The 13,438-nt window shown below is 38.6% G+C and overlaps 1 pseudogene; it reads left to right on the top strand.

Annotated features, from left to right (window-relative positions):
- Window positions 1–9,026: 9,026 nt before the first annotated feature.
- On the top strand, window positions 9,027–9,940 carry LOC124964835 (olfactory receptor 50-like; annotated as a pseudogene).
- The last annotated feature ends 3,498 nt before the right edge of the window (window positions 9,941–13,438 follow it).

Here is a 13,438-nt window from a genome sequence, read left to right as displayed (position 1 = left end):
GCAGCCCAGAAGAAGTTTAAAACAGACACCTGTTTTCAGACTCAGGTTGGTCCCTCACTGAGCCTACTGCAGTCTACATTCCAAGGTAGGCTTCAGCAAGGCTAGGCAGGGGAAATTGCTTAGGGTTTTTTAACAATTTTTCCTGGTTGGTAATCAGGTCAGGTTTGGATGCAGAAAATTATGAAACATTACCTCCTGCTACTATTTAGGAATGGTGCTGTTATATCATAATCCTTAGTGTGACATGCCACTGGCTGTTGGGCTGGTTAGGGTTACTCCCTCCACACCAGCCACCTCCAGTAGTGGGGTTAGAATATATGCATGGGACCCATGGCGGGAGGACTGTGTGGGCTGGGAAGGGGAATAAAAGCAGAAACAGAATGGGGCAAAGGAGATGGAGGAGCAGGGGCTGGAGGGGCCTCTGCTGCAGGGGACCAGTATGGGGGTGGTTTGTTAACTGAGTTGAAGCTGGAGGAGGAAAAGGAATTAAGAGTGGAAGAAGAAGTCAAAAGGAAGTGTTCAGGTTTGCAGGAAGAGCAAAGATCAGGTTAAGTGCACAAGAAAGAGAAAGTTTGAATATAAGGAATCCCTTTCCGTGTGCCTGCTCGCTCACAGAAGTTGTATGCCGTTATGTGGCCATTTTGGATTGATTATCTAAAGGGTAAGTTTTGGTGGTTTTAGGCTGTTGGTCAGGTGAAGGGGTTTAAGATTGTCTAGTAGACACCCCAGGGGTGAATCTGCTGGAATGGAGGACCCAGATCCCATGGTGGGGACTGATACAGCCGAGTCAGTGTCCAGGGCATCCCGAGGTCACAGACTAGTTGGCTGGAGATGAGAAGGCAGCACAGTGACGGGGTCATCACCTGACCATCAGTGTGTGCTGCGCAAAAGCCGAGAGAGTTGAGGAACTTATGTCAGGATTTTTGAGAGAAAGAGCAAAGAGGAGCCTCAACCCTGAGGAAAAAAACTCCTCCATAAAGATCAGGAACCCACCCGTCAGATAAGGTCAACTAAGGGGGCCAGCTGTAACTGTAAAAGTCGTGGCTGGGGGAACCCCCACTCCTCAACTGCCTCGAGGGTGCCAGACAATCAATGGTTGCGTCTTATGTCAGCAGAGGAGTGTTTAAGTCAACAGAGGGGAAAATTCGCCAAGCTGAAGCCAGTGTCTGGATGTGGAGGAGAGCGTCTGGGCGACTGGAAGGTGAGACCAGCGTCTCGGGCTCTGGGGCGACAGATGGGATTCTACTCGCCTAAGTGGTAGTAGAAGAGCCCATCCGAGTCACGGCACCAATGAAAGCACCCAGAAACCACTCGGGATGCAGGAACTCACACAAGAAATTTTGTTAAGTGGATAAGCAGAGTGTCTGCCTGCAGGGTGAGAAAGAGAGAGAAAGAGAGAGAGAGAGAGAGAGAGAGAGAGAGAGAGAGAGAGAGAGGAAAAGAGAGAGAGAGAGCTAAGGAGAGAGAGTGAAAAAGTGAGAAAGAATGAGAGAGCACATGCAAGTGCAAGAGCAAAGGAGAGAGAGAGAGAGAGGAGGAGAGAGAGAGAGAATATGGTGGTGGAGCTATTCTTAAGTAGTTGAATTTCACAGGCTAATAACAACAGACAGATGACTGCTGAGAATGTTCACAGGCTGATGATCTGGGTTGTAAAATGGTGTAGGGGGTGCAGAATACTGGCAGAATCTGATGTCAATAAATACTCCTGCCTCAGCCTCCTGAGCTGCTGGTATTACAGGCATGTGCCACTGTGCTTGGCTCTATCACTGTTCTATCCTTTAAATAAAACTTTCTTTCTATGCATGCCTTGACATTTCTTGGGTTTTCAATCTTCACATCTAGGGAAATGGAACTTGACCCTGATTGATTCTCATCACCAGTATCAGAACTTACCTCAACATTGTAAAGGTTATTCATGACAGACTCAACCTAAACATCACACTGAATGGAGAACAACTGGGAGCATTTCCTCTAAAATCAAGAACAAGACAAGGAAGCCCACTTTCACAGATCTTATTCCACAAAGTCCTCAAAATTCTATCCACAGCAATCATGCAAGAGAAGAAAATGAAAGGGATACAAATAGGAAAAGCAGAGATCAACTTATGTGTTTGCTTATCTGTTTGCTGAAGACCCCAAATCACCAGAAGTCTTCTAGAATATGTAAACCAATTTGGTAAAGCAGCAGGATATGAGATCAATGTACATAAATCACTTTCCTATATCATAATACTGAAACAGCTGAAAAAGAAATTAGAGAATCAAAAGGAATATATAAAAATTCCCTGAAACTAACGAAAATGGAAACCTGCACACTAAAAGCTATGGGATATAGCAAAAAGAGCACTAAGAGGGAAGTTTCAGTATATGCCTACATGTTCAGGTTTATGAGACTTCCACCAGAAGGTCACATGTGAGACAATGAGAGAAAGTTTAGAGGTTAAAGTATTGTTATGAGTGTCTTAAATTAATCTGTGCATTAATCCACTTGAATGAGTTAACTGGGTAATAAACATAGGCAGGTTGTGGCTGGAGGACACAGGTTGTCGGGGTGTCTTTGGTGTACGTATTTTGTGCCTGGTGAGCTGAGTTTAGTCTCTCTCTGCTTCTTGGGTGCCACATCCTGAGCTGCTTTTCTCCAGCAGACCCTTCTACCTGGATGTTCTGTCTTCCCTCAGGCTCAGAGCAATGCAAGCCAGCTATCTATGGACTGAGACCTCTGAATCCATGAGTCCCCAGATAATCGTTTCCTCCTCTAATAGTTCTTGTTGTGTCTTTCAGTCACAGTGGCAAAAAAGTGGACTAAAGCAGAAATTGGGACTGAGAAATGGAGGCACCGATGGGACGAGACTGTGCTCTCTGGAGTTTATGGAATAAATTTCGAAAACTTCAGAGATGGAAGTTGGAAAAGCTTTAGAATGTTATAAGCAGAGCTTAACTGGTGATTCTGGTGGGAGCTCGGCATGCCAGAATGCTGATAGGACTGCTGACGGTAAGGACTGGCCTATGAGATTTCAGGAGAGAAAGACGGCTCCGTGGAAAATTGGATTAAAGGCCATTTATGTTAGGCTCTAGCTGAGAAGTCGTCTTCATTTTGCCCATGTCCTTAGACTCTGTAAGACTGCATTGAAAGGTAATGGACTAATTAAACTGGCAGGGAATATTTCAAGGCAGCACAACATTTGGAAGGTGGCGGAGGCATGGGTATTGCTGGTGTCTTTTAGTCAAATTTGTTGTGATAATCAGGAGCAGAAAGGAAAGCTGAAAGACTTGAAAAACTTGCAGTTGGGGCAGAAAACTGTAAGTACAATTGTGGCTAAGAGATGTGCGATTGTTAAAAACATTATAGCCACTGAAGTAACACTAATTGGTTCACCAAGAAACAATAGGAAAGATGGCTTCAGGGCATTTCAGGAATTGGCAAGACCACACCCATTTTAGGCTCAAGAGTGTGAAAGTAAAAATGCTTTTGAGGAGAGACCATTGGGCACCCTGTTTGCACAGTAGGCCCAGAGTGAGCTGCCCAAGTCCTTTGGAGAGAGCAATGCCAGATACCTCAGATGCTGGACATGGAGCTGCAGAACTTATTTTCTCACCTGGATTTTGGTCTTTCTTTTCTACCATTTCTTCTTTCTATTCCTCTATATATTCCTTTTGGCCTGGAAATATTTACTCTGTTCCTTTGTATATTGGGTATATGTAACTTGCATTTCATTATTATAGGGACTCACATTAAGAGTTTGCCTGGAGTCTCAGAGGAGAATTTGGAGTTTGACTTTTGGGAAATGCTTAAACTGTTAAGGCTATGGATACTCTTGGATATGGACTAAGTGTATTTTGCATTTTGAGCTGTGTGTGAGCTTTCACGAGGTGGTGGCAGAGCATTATGGTTTAAATGTGAAATTTCCACCAAAAGCGCATGTGAGAGAAATGAAAGAAAGTTTAGAGGTGAACATATTGGGTTTTGAGAGTCTTAATGTAATCAGTGCATGAATCCACTTGAATGAGTTAACTGGGTGATGTAGGTTGTGACTGGGGGCATGCCTTTGGGACATATATTTTGTCCCTGGTGAGCTGAACTTAGTCTCTCTTTACTTCCTGAGTGCAATGTCCTGAGCCGCCTTCATCCACCACATTCTTCTAACATGACGTTCTACCTCATCTCAGGCCCAGAGCAATGGAGCCCTTGTCTATGGACTGAGACCTCTGAAACCATGAGTGTTAAATAAAATTTTTCTCCTCCAAAATTATTCTTGTCAAGTATTTTGGTCACAGTGGTCAAACAAGGGACTAAAACATATATAAAAAAGAAAGACTTAAGGTAAACAACCTAGTAACATAACTCAAGGAGTTAGAAAAGCAAGAACAAACCAACCCCTAACTTGGAAGGAAAGACCTAATAAAGATCAGTGCTGAAATAAAGGAAGTAGAGAATAAAAATTACAAAATATCACCATGAAAGGAAGAGTTCATATTTTGAAAAGATAAACAAAATTGACCAATCCTAAGCTAGACTAATCAAGAAAAAATAGAGATGGCCCAAATAAATAAAATCAGAGATGGAAAAGGAAATATTACAACAGATGCCATAGAAACACCAAGGATTACTAGGGACTTTTATGGAACAACTGTGAAACTTAGAAGGAATGCAGAAAGTTCTGGCAATATATAACCTACCAAAAGTTGAACCCTGAGGACATAGGAAACCTGAACAGATAAAAAAATTCATAATAAGGTCACGTTGGTGGTAAAAAAACTCAACAAAGAAAAGCCCAGCACTGGATGTTTACACTGCTGAATTTTACCACAATTTTAAGAAATCATATCAATTTTTCACAAGTGACTCCAATTATTGAAAGAGAGGACACCCTTACAAATTTATTCTATGAGTCCAGCATTATCATCATCAGAATGAAGAATAAAAATCATTATCATCTCAATAGATGCATAAAGTTTTATAAAACTCCACATCACTTTGATAAAACACAAGAAATTACATGCAAAACAGAACAATAAAAATTAATTATGACAAACCCACAGTTTATACCATTTTGAATATGGACAAGTTGAAATCATTTTGTCTAATATTATAAGCAACATCAGGATGTTTACTACTCCTATCCAATACAGTGTTTGAAGCCTTAGCCAAAGCAATAAGACAAGAGAAAGAAATAAAGGACATCTAAATAGGAAAGAAAGAGGTAAAATTATCCTTGTTTGAATATGACAGTATTTATATGAACAAAAATTTACAGATTCCATTAAAAATTGTTAGAACTGATACATAATTCAGTAAACTTGCAGGACACAAAATCAACAAACAAACCAGCTGCTCTTCTGTATACCACAAACAAAATTATTGAGAATAAAATCAAGAAAGCAATTCCATTCACAATAGCTATGAAAATGTGGAAAGAGTACCTAGGAATCAATTTAACCATGGAGGTGAATGAAATCTACAACAAAAATTACAAAACACTGATAAAGGAATTTGAAAGGAACACCACAAAATGTTGACATTGAATTATGATGGACTAGAAGAATTAATATTACTACAATGCCTATATACTAATAGTCATCTACAGATTTAATGCAATTCCAGTCAAATACCAATGGCATTCTTTATGTAAATAGAAAAACACTCTTCAATTTGTATTTAACTACAAAATACTCATAGTAGTAAATGTAAGGCTGAGCTCCAAGAACAGAGTTGGAGGTGTCCCAATACTTGATTTAAAAACTTATTACAAAGCTATAGTGACCACAACAGCATGTTACTTGAATAAAAAATAAACACCCAAACTGGTGATGCAGATTGAAGGGCCCCCAAATAAACCAAAGGGAAATATCTTTACCAACATCCAAACAGATGGATCATAGTGGTTTGGTATTTTCTTACCCACCCAGATTAAAATTGCATAAATATATAAATCTTCATTTCTCTGTTTTGTTATAATATTGGTCTTGTTTTCCTCCCATTAAATTTCTTTATGTATTATGTGGGATAAAATGTCTATAATATTCTTTATGTAAAAATATCTCAACTTCTTGTTGTGATTATTTTACCTGCTATCGAGAACAATGTTACTAAGAACCTGCTTATTTACATCTTTAGTAAGACATATGCAAGTCATCTTTTGCTTATAAAACTGACAGTGAAATTGGATGGTCTATGGCAATGCACATTTTAAACTGTAAATCATGTTACAATAATTCTCTACTACATGTGATCAATATTTCCAGTTATACACCATTGTCAGCAGAGTATCCTCAAACTTAATTTTTCAAACTCTTGATATAAGTTGAATTTATTGAGGTTTTAATTTAACTTTCTGATTATTACTGAGGTTGACAATAGTTTTTGACCTTACTGGGAATTGAACACAGGGGTGCTTTACCATTGAGCTAAGTCCCTGGACTTCTTAAATTTTTATTTTGAGGCAGTTCTGGCTACGTTGCTCAGGCTAGGCTCAGACATTTAATCCTCCTTCCACAGTCTCCAGAGTTGCTGGGATTATAGTTGTGAAGCACTGCACCCAGCAAGGTTGATCACCTACTTAAGTGCTTATCACCCCATTTGATGTTCTTTGCTGGAAATCCTTGTCAATGTTACTTGCCTGCTTTTCAGGCTTTCTGTACACATATGGTAGTGCAGTTTGCTATTAAATAATAAGCTGTTAAAGGGGTAAGACAGGAATGAGAAAGATGGGGTAAACTTGGCACAGAAGCTGATACAGATGAAGGACCTCTAGGTATCTGGAATCTGGAGAAGTAATAATGTCAACTGTTAATTGAAAGTGCTCCTTTTTTTAATCAATGCAGAGTCACTGACTTTTTGCTTATCTTTATGAATGCAGGGAAAGGGGGAGGTGACAATAAAGTTCTGGTTTGAGAAGGAAGGAAGTCAAGGGTTGACTTGTCAAGGGAACATTATGATCCAGGTAACAGATGCTCAACCATGACCCACAGGACCCAGAACCATTCCAGAGGTCTAAATATCTTACAGAATTTCTTCATTCAAATAGTAGTTCCATGTACAGGTTTATTTCTAACATAAGCTGAGCTAATTTGCTTGTTTATTTGTTCTCTTAAAGTTGAACAAGTTATTAACAAATATTCATACATCTTCACTTGGATAATGAGCACATGATGCTCGTTGTTTATGAAGCAATGAAGAAATGGAGGTGAAGATGCATGCAGTGGATTTAGAATCATTTTTGTAAAGGTTGAGTGGAACTCATACATTGAATAGCTATTTTATGATTTTGTGAGTAACTTGCATCAGCAGAATGCTGACAGCACAGCTTTTGGGCAAGAGAGTGAGATTTATAGAAACTGTGCTGCATTCCCTGGGTCCAGGAACTATGGTGAGTCATAAGCTCCTGACTCTCTTTTTCAGACAGTGATGGGATTAGAGTGTTTCTAGTGTTCTTGATTTAGCATCTGGTCAGAAGCAAACAACATTGTTATCAGACTCAAGTTCAAACTTGGTTCATTATGGATTCTGAGGCACATTTTGCAATGCAAACAGAAGGCAAGCAGCTTTGTGGATCACCAAGTTCCTAATGGTTACCATCATGATTCCTCCAAGGGTGAACTCTCTTAGGCCTGCTTCAACAAGTCGTTCTTCCCCTAAGGGAGCCAAAGGCAATGAAGCAATTATATCCTGTTTGTCTTTAGTGGACCTGGGGATAGTGTGATTGACTCCCAGGGCACTTCCATGGTTTATCAATTTAGAATTCGCTCTGATTACTTAGGATCTGTGAACAAAGTGGAACTCTGAGGCCACTAGAATTTAACCACCGGTTTCACCATATTTTGAGCCTGCTAGTGAGAAATGGAAGAACCTTCTCATGGCTCCTAGCTGAAGGTACCTGTGCTTATCATCTAAGAAACCTAGTTAGAGCTGAAGTAGAATTTATATTAAAATTTTGATTGTGTTTGTGCGTGTGTGTGTGCGTGTTTGTGTCTGGCATATGCTACTGATCCCTTGATTCTACCACACTCACCTTACGCTATGATAAACAACACCATGTAAAAAAATTCACATTGTACTGAGAATCTATCTGAATTTTGAGAGGATGGAGAAAAACAAATTTCCATGTTTAATTATTTTCTCAAATGTATTCTATGTCTAATTTTGAGAAGATATGAGAAAACCATGTTTATCTTTATCTCCCTCAAGATTTTCTGGGATTTATTCCAAATGTTATACCAAATCTCTGTAAGTTTACTCACCTCCTCTGCCACAATCCAGGTGTAAGCAGGTGTCATTTTGTATATAAACTGCTGCATAACCTCCTATCCAGATTCCTGCTGACTCTCTTACCCTTCAGAATCTGCTCCTCTACCCAGTAGACAGCAAGTTACTTAAAACTTTCAGTCACATGTATACTCAAGCCTTTTCTTGGATGTACTTTTGCCTTGAGAAAAGCACTGAAACTTTCTATCATGTTATAAAGGTCTTACATGCTCAGGCTCCTCAATAATTCTCCAACTCTCTGTGCTTCCCAGGATGATAGTGCTCTTCAATTTCTCTGTCCCTCCTGTGCCCTTGTCCTGTCCTCCCCAAACACCTAACTAGACTGCCCACATTTCAATCTTCATTTCACAGGCTTGTATATCCAGGACTCCTTTTGAAGAACACATAAGAAACTTCTTCCTCAGCACCCTAGTCTCATGTACTAGAACATTCTACCAAAATTGTGAGTATACAACTTAATACCCTATTCTCAGATTTGCATTATAACTTCTGGGTTTCTCAAATTGGCACCTGATCTCATCTGATGATCATTCATATGTTTCATGTTTTCTCCAAAAGATGCTGTGTTGGTTCCTAGGTGGACACCAAACATATTTTGTCCAGACCATCCGTAGGGCTTTGGGGTGGCAAAAGTTTGAGATAGTCCAGTTAAAATACACATATTGACTAGCGCAAAACCATACTTTAATTATGTAAGACTCACAATCACTGCTCATTCTTTAACATTTTCCTATATTTTTCCTCTCCAGCAAAAAGGAAGAGTATGAGGAGGGAGAACCAGAGCAGTGTGTCTGAGTTCCTCCTCCTGGGGCTCCCCATCCAGCCAGAGGAGCAAGGCATGTACTGTGCCCTGTTCCTGGCCATGTACCTGACCACGGTGCTGGGGAACCTGCTCATCATCCTGCTCATCAGGCTGGACTCTCGCCTCCACACCCCCATGTACTTCTTCCTCAGCCACTTGGCCCTCACTGACATCTCCTTCTCCTCAGTCACAGCTCCAAAGATGCTCATGAACATGCTGATGCAGACTCAGTCCATCTCATATGCTGGGTGCATTTGTCAGGCATACTTTTCCATATTGTTTGGGTCTCTTGACAGCTTCCTTCTGACCTCCATGGCCTATGACAGGTATGTGGCCATCTGTCACCCCCTGCACTACACCAAAATGATGAGACAGAGCCTCTGTTTCCTGCTAGTGGTGGTGTCCTGGGTCTTGTCCTCTGCCATTGCCCTTGTGCACACCCTCCTCCTAGCCCGGCTCTCTTTCCTTAGAGGCAACACTCTGCCCCACTTCTTCTGTGACCTCTCTGCCTTACTTAAGCTGTCCAGCTCCGATACCACTGTAGGTTCAGTGGCTTTACCCTGCCATTCATGTACATTCTGGTCTCTTATGGCCACATTGGGGCCACCATCCTGAGAAGACCCTCCATCAAGGGCATCTGCAAAGCCTTGTCCACATGTGGCTCCCACCTCTCTGTGGTTTCTCTGTACTATGGAGCAATTATTGGACTCTACTCTGTCCCCTCATCCAATAACTCTAATGACAAGGACATCATTATGTCTGTGTTGTACACTCTGGTCACCCCCATGCTGAATCCCTTCATCTACAGTCTGAGGAATCGGGATATGAAAGGAGCTCTGGGAAACATCCTCAGGAGAGGAGCCTTTTCAGCATGATGGGACATAACTGGAAATGAGACCTCAATTCTGCAGGTTTATCCTTTCCTCTCTTAATTGGTGCTTTTAGTGAGTCTTGATAATGAAAATTCCTGGAGCCCGTAAATCTCAGGAACATAGTTTCAAAACCTTCGTAATATTTTCTACATTTTGTTGTGAATTTTATTTTCATCTTTACAAAAAGATTAAGATACGCAAACAAAAGAGTATAAATATATACGGTTGAAATATTTATGTGGATACATAATGTTGCATTGTGCACATATGTGTGTATGTGTCCAAGTACATGTGACATATGACTACCTTAAAATAATAATTTTTAAAGAAATATCCATTGAACCAATTCTAGGTTTAAATGATATAAAACTAGCAATATGTTGGAGTTCTTTCATTCTCTCCTCAGTTGTATCTTCTTTCCATTGATGGTACCCAGTGCCATAAATGTTTAAAATAATCCCTTACTCGTATTTGAATTTTAACTCTTCTGCAATGATTCCTCAATTGTGCCTTCTCTAGAATTGCGTATGAAAGAAATGATACTGTAGTTCTCTGCTACCCTTTGCCTTTGTTGTTTTCTATTGTCCATATGATAGTTATCTGTATATTTTCATTTTCTACTTTGATACTCAAGCACACTTATTTGCTCTATTTTCAGTGGCCATTCTTTTGCCAGTATGCTAGCATGAACAATGAAGCAATGCACATTCTTGTGTACATCTGTGCAAGAGATTGTGCAAGCTGTATATCCATGAGAAAGATCACTGGATTGTAGGGCATGTATATATCCAGTCTAATTATCACTGTCAAATTCTTCTACAAAGAGCTTCACTAAGAAGTCAGTCTGAAAAGGCTATGTATAATATGATTCCACCTATATGACATCTTAGAAAATGCAAAAGCATAGAGATAAGAAAACAATCAATAGTTGTTAAAGGTTTGAGGTTTGAGAGAGGGAAAAAGAAGGTCAAATAAGTAGAGTGAACAAGATTTTTAGGATAGAAAAATTATTTGTAAGTTTTGAAAAGTGTCTATGCGTTTGTCAAAGAAATATAAAGAAAATATAACTATTTGGCACAATTATGAACCTGAATGTAAACTATGGACTTTCATTAATAATAATGTATTAACAGTAGTTCAATTGTAACAACTATACGATAACAATGCAAAATGTCTGTAGGGGAAACCACAGGCAGGTGGGGAAAAAGACTACAGAGATATCTTTGGCACAATGTTTTTCCAATAAACCTACTACTGCTCTAAAAATAGTCTATTTTTTTAAATGCTATGTGAATTTAAATCTGTCTTCAGAGTATGATAGTTCTTATTATTTTCCCTCTTGATGCTGTGCTATTTTTCAGTTTGTTGTTTTTAGATGTACACGGCAGTATAATAACTCCATATTATACGTACTTTGAGTTCAAGTGCTCGGCATTGTTCCCTTCACCAGGATGTAGTGGACATCTTTTTCTTGTCTGATTTTCAGTTTGACAATATTTTATTAAGGGGTTTGTGTCACTGTTCATTAGTGATATTGGTCTGTGGTTTTCTTTCCTTGATGTGTCTTCGTTGGTTTTGGCATCAGGGTGATACTGATTTTCTGAAGTGAATTTGGGTGTGTTCTCTTCCTTTCTATTTCATGGAAGAATTCAAGGAGGATTGGCATTTTTCTTTATTAAAGGTCTTGTAAATCTTGGCTGAGAATCTATCCATTCCTGGGCTATTCTTGTTGGAAGGCTTTTAATTGCTGTTTTCATCTCAGTGCTTGATATTATTCTATTTAGGTTTTGCATATTCTCTGGTTCAATTTGCGTAGGTCATATGTTTCTAGAAATTTGGCAGTATCATATTCTAGATTTTTCAGTTTATTGGAGTATAAATTTTCAAAATATTTTGTAATGATTTGAATTTCAGAAGTGTCTGTGGTGATATTTCCTTTTTCATCTTTAATTTTGTTTCCTTGAGTCTTCTTTATTTTTCTTTTGTTTAGTTTAGCTAACGGTTTTAAGGGTTTATCAATCTTGTTTATCTTTCCAAAGAACCAGCTGTTTGTTGGATTGATCTTTTTATTGTTTTTTATTCTCAATTTAATCAATTTCAGTTCTTATATTATTTTCTCTTTTCTGCTGATTTGGGGATTAGTTTGTTCTTCCTTTTCTAGGGCTTTTAGGTATAATGTTTGATTATTTATTTGTGATATTTTTATTTTTTAATGTTCGCATACAATGCTATAAACTGTCCTCTAAGACCTGCTCTCAAACTGTTCCAGAGATTCTGATATGTTGTATCCCTTGTTGGCATTTTTTCCAAGAATTATTTATTTTTCCCCTAATTTCTTCTTTGATACATTCTTCATTCAAAGTATATCATTTAGTTGCAAATATAAGCAGAAAATGTCAGTGCTAACCTCTGTCAGTGCTAACCTCTCTTAAACCAGGACTGTATCCTTCAAAATATGAACATTAACTTGACCTTCAAAAAAAGTGTATCTGTTAATTTCCAGGTGTTAAATAGTTTATATTTTTATCTTGTTTTTGATTTCCAATTTCATTTTATTATGATCTGGTAGGAAAGGAGTTATCACTATTTTTTGTGTGTTTTCTAAGATTTGCTTTTTGTCCTAAAATATGATCTATTTTAGAGAGGTTTCCATGTGCCACTGAGAAGAAATATTCTCTAGGTGTTTGTAGATCCATTTGATTAATAGCATTTTTTAGTTCTGAAGAGTCTTTAATTAGTCTATGTCCAGATGATCTATTCATTGTTAAGAGTGGTGTATTGCAATCATGCAAGATTATTATATTGGGGTCTAGGTGATGATATTGAGAAGGGTTTGTTTTATGTATGTGGACATATTGAGGTTTGGGGCATAAATATTAACCATCATTATATCTTGTGCTTACATGATTCCTTTAACTTGTATCAAGTGACCTGTTTATGTCATCTGATTAATTCTGACTTGAAGTATATTTTGTCAGATATGAGTAGCTACTCCTGCTTGCTTTCGATTTCCATTTGCATTGTGTATCTTTTTCCATCCTTTTGCTTTTAGCCTGTCGATATCTTTGCCCATGAGTATCTTGTAAACAACATATGGTTGGGTTTTAAGTCTATCGTGCCAATGTATTTCTTTTGCTTGGAGAGTTTAGACCATTTATATTCAAGGTTATAAAAGAGACATGTTTTTATTTCCTGTCATTGAGGTTAATTTCTAATGCTTAATTCAGACTTGATTTTACTTTAATTGACTCTTTTTATACTGTAATTCATCTCTATGTTAGTTTTCTTTTTTCTTTTTCATTTCTTCATGAAATATTTCATTGAGTATGTTTTGCACTGCAGGCTTAGTGGTTATAAATTCTTTTAGTTTTGGCTTATCATGGATAATTTTTATCTTCAATCCTGGAGGATAGGTTTGATAGGTAATCTTGGTTGGCACCCATTATCTTTCAGAGATTGGTATATATTATCCTGAGCCCTCCTGGCTTTTAGGGTCTGCAT

Source organism: Sciurus carolinensis, chromosome 14 (genome assembly GCF_902686445.1).
Source record: "Sciurus carolinensis chromosome 14, mSciCar1.2, whole genome shotgun sequence".
NCBI lineage: Eukaryota > Metazoa > Chordata > Mammalia > Rodentia > Sciuridae > Sciurus > Sciurus carolinensis.
The sequence above is the reverse complement of the archived record's forward strand: the minus strand, read 5'-3'. Positions and strand labels throughout refer to the sequence as shown.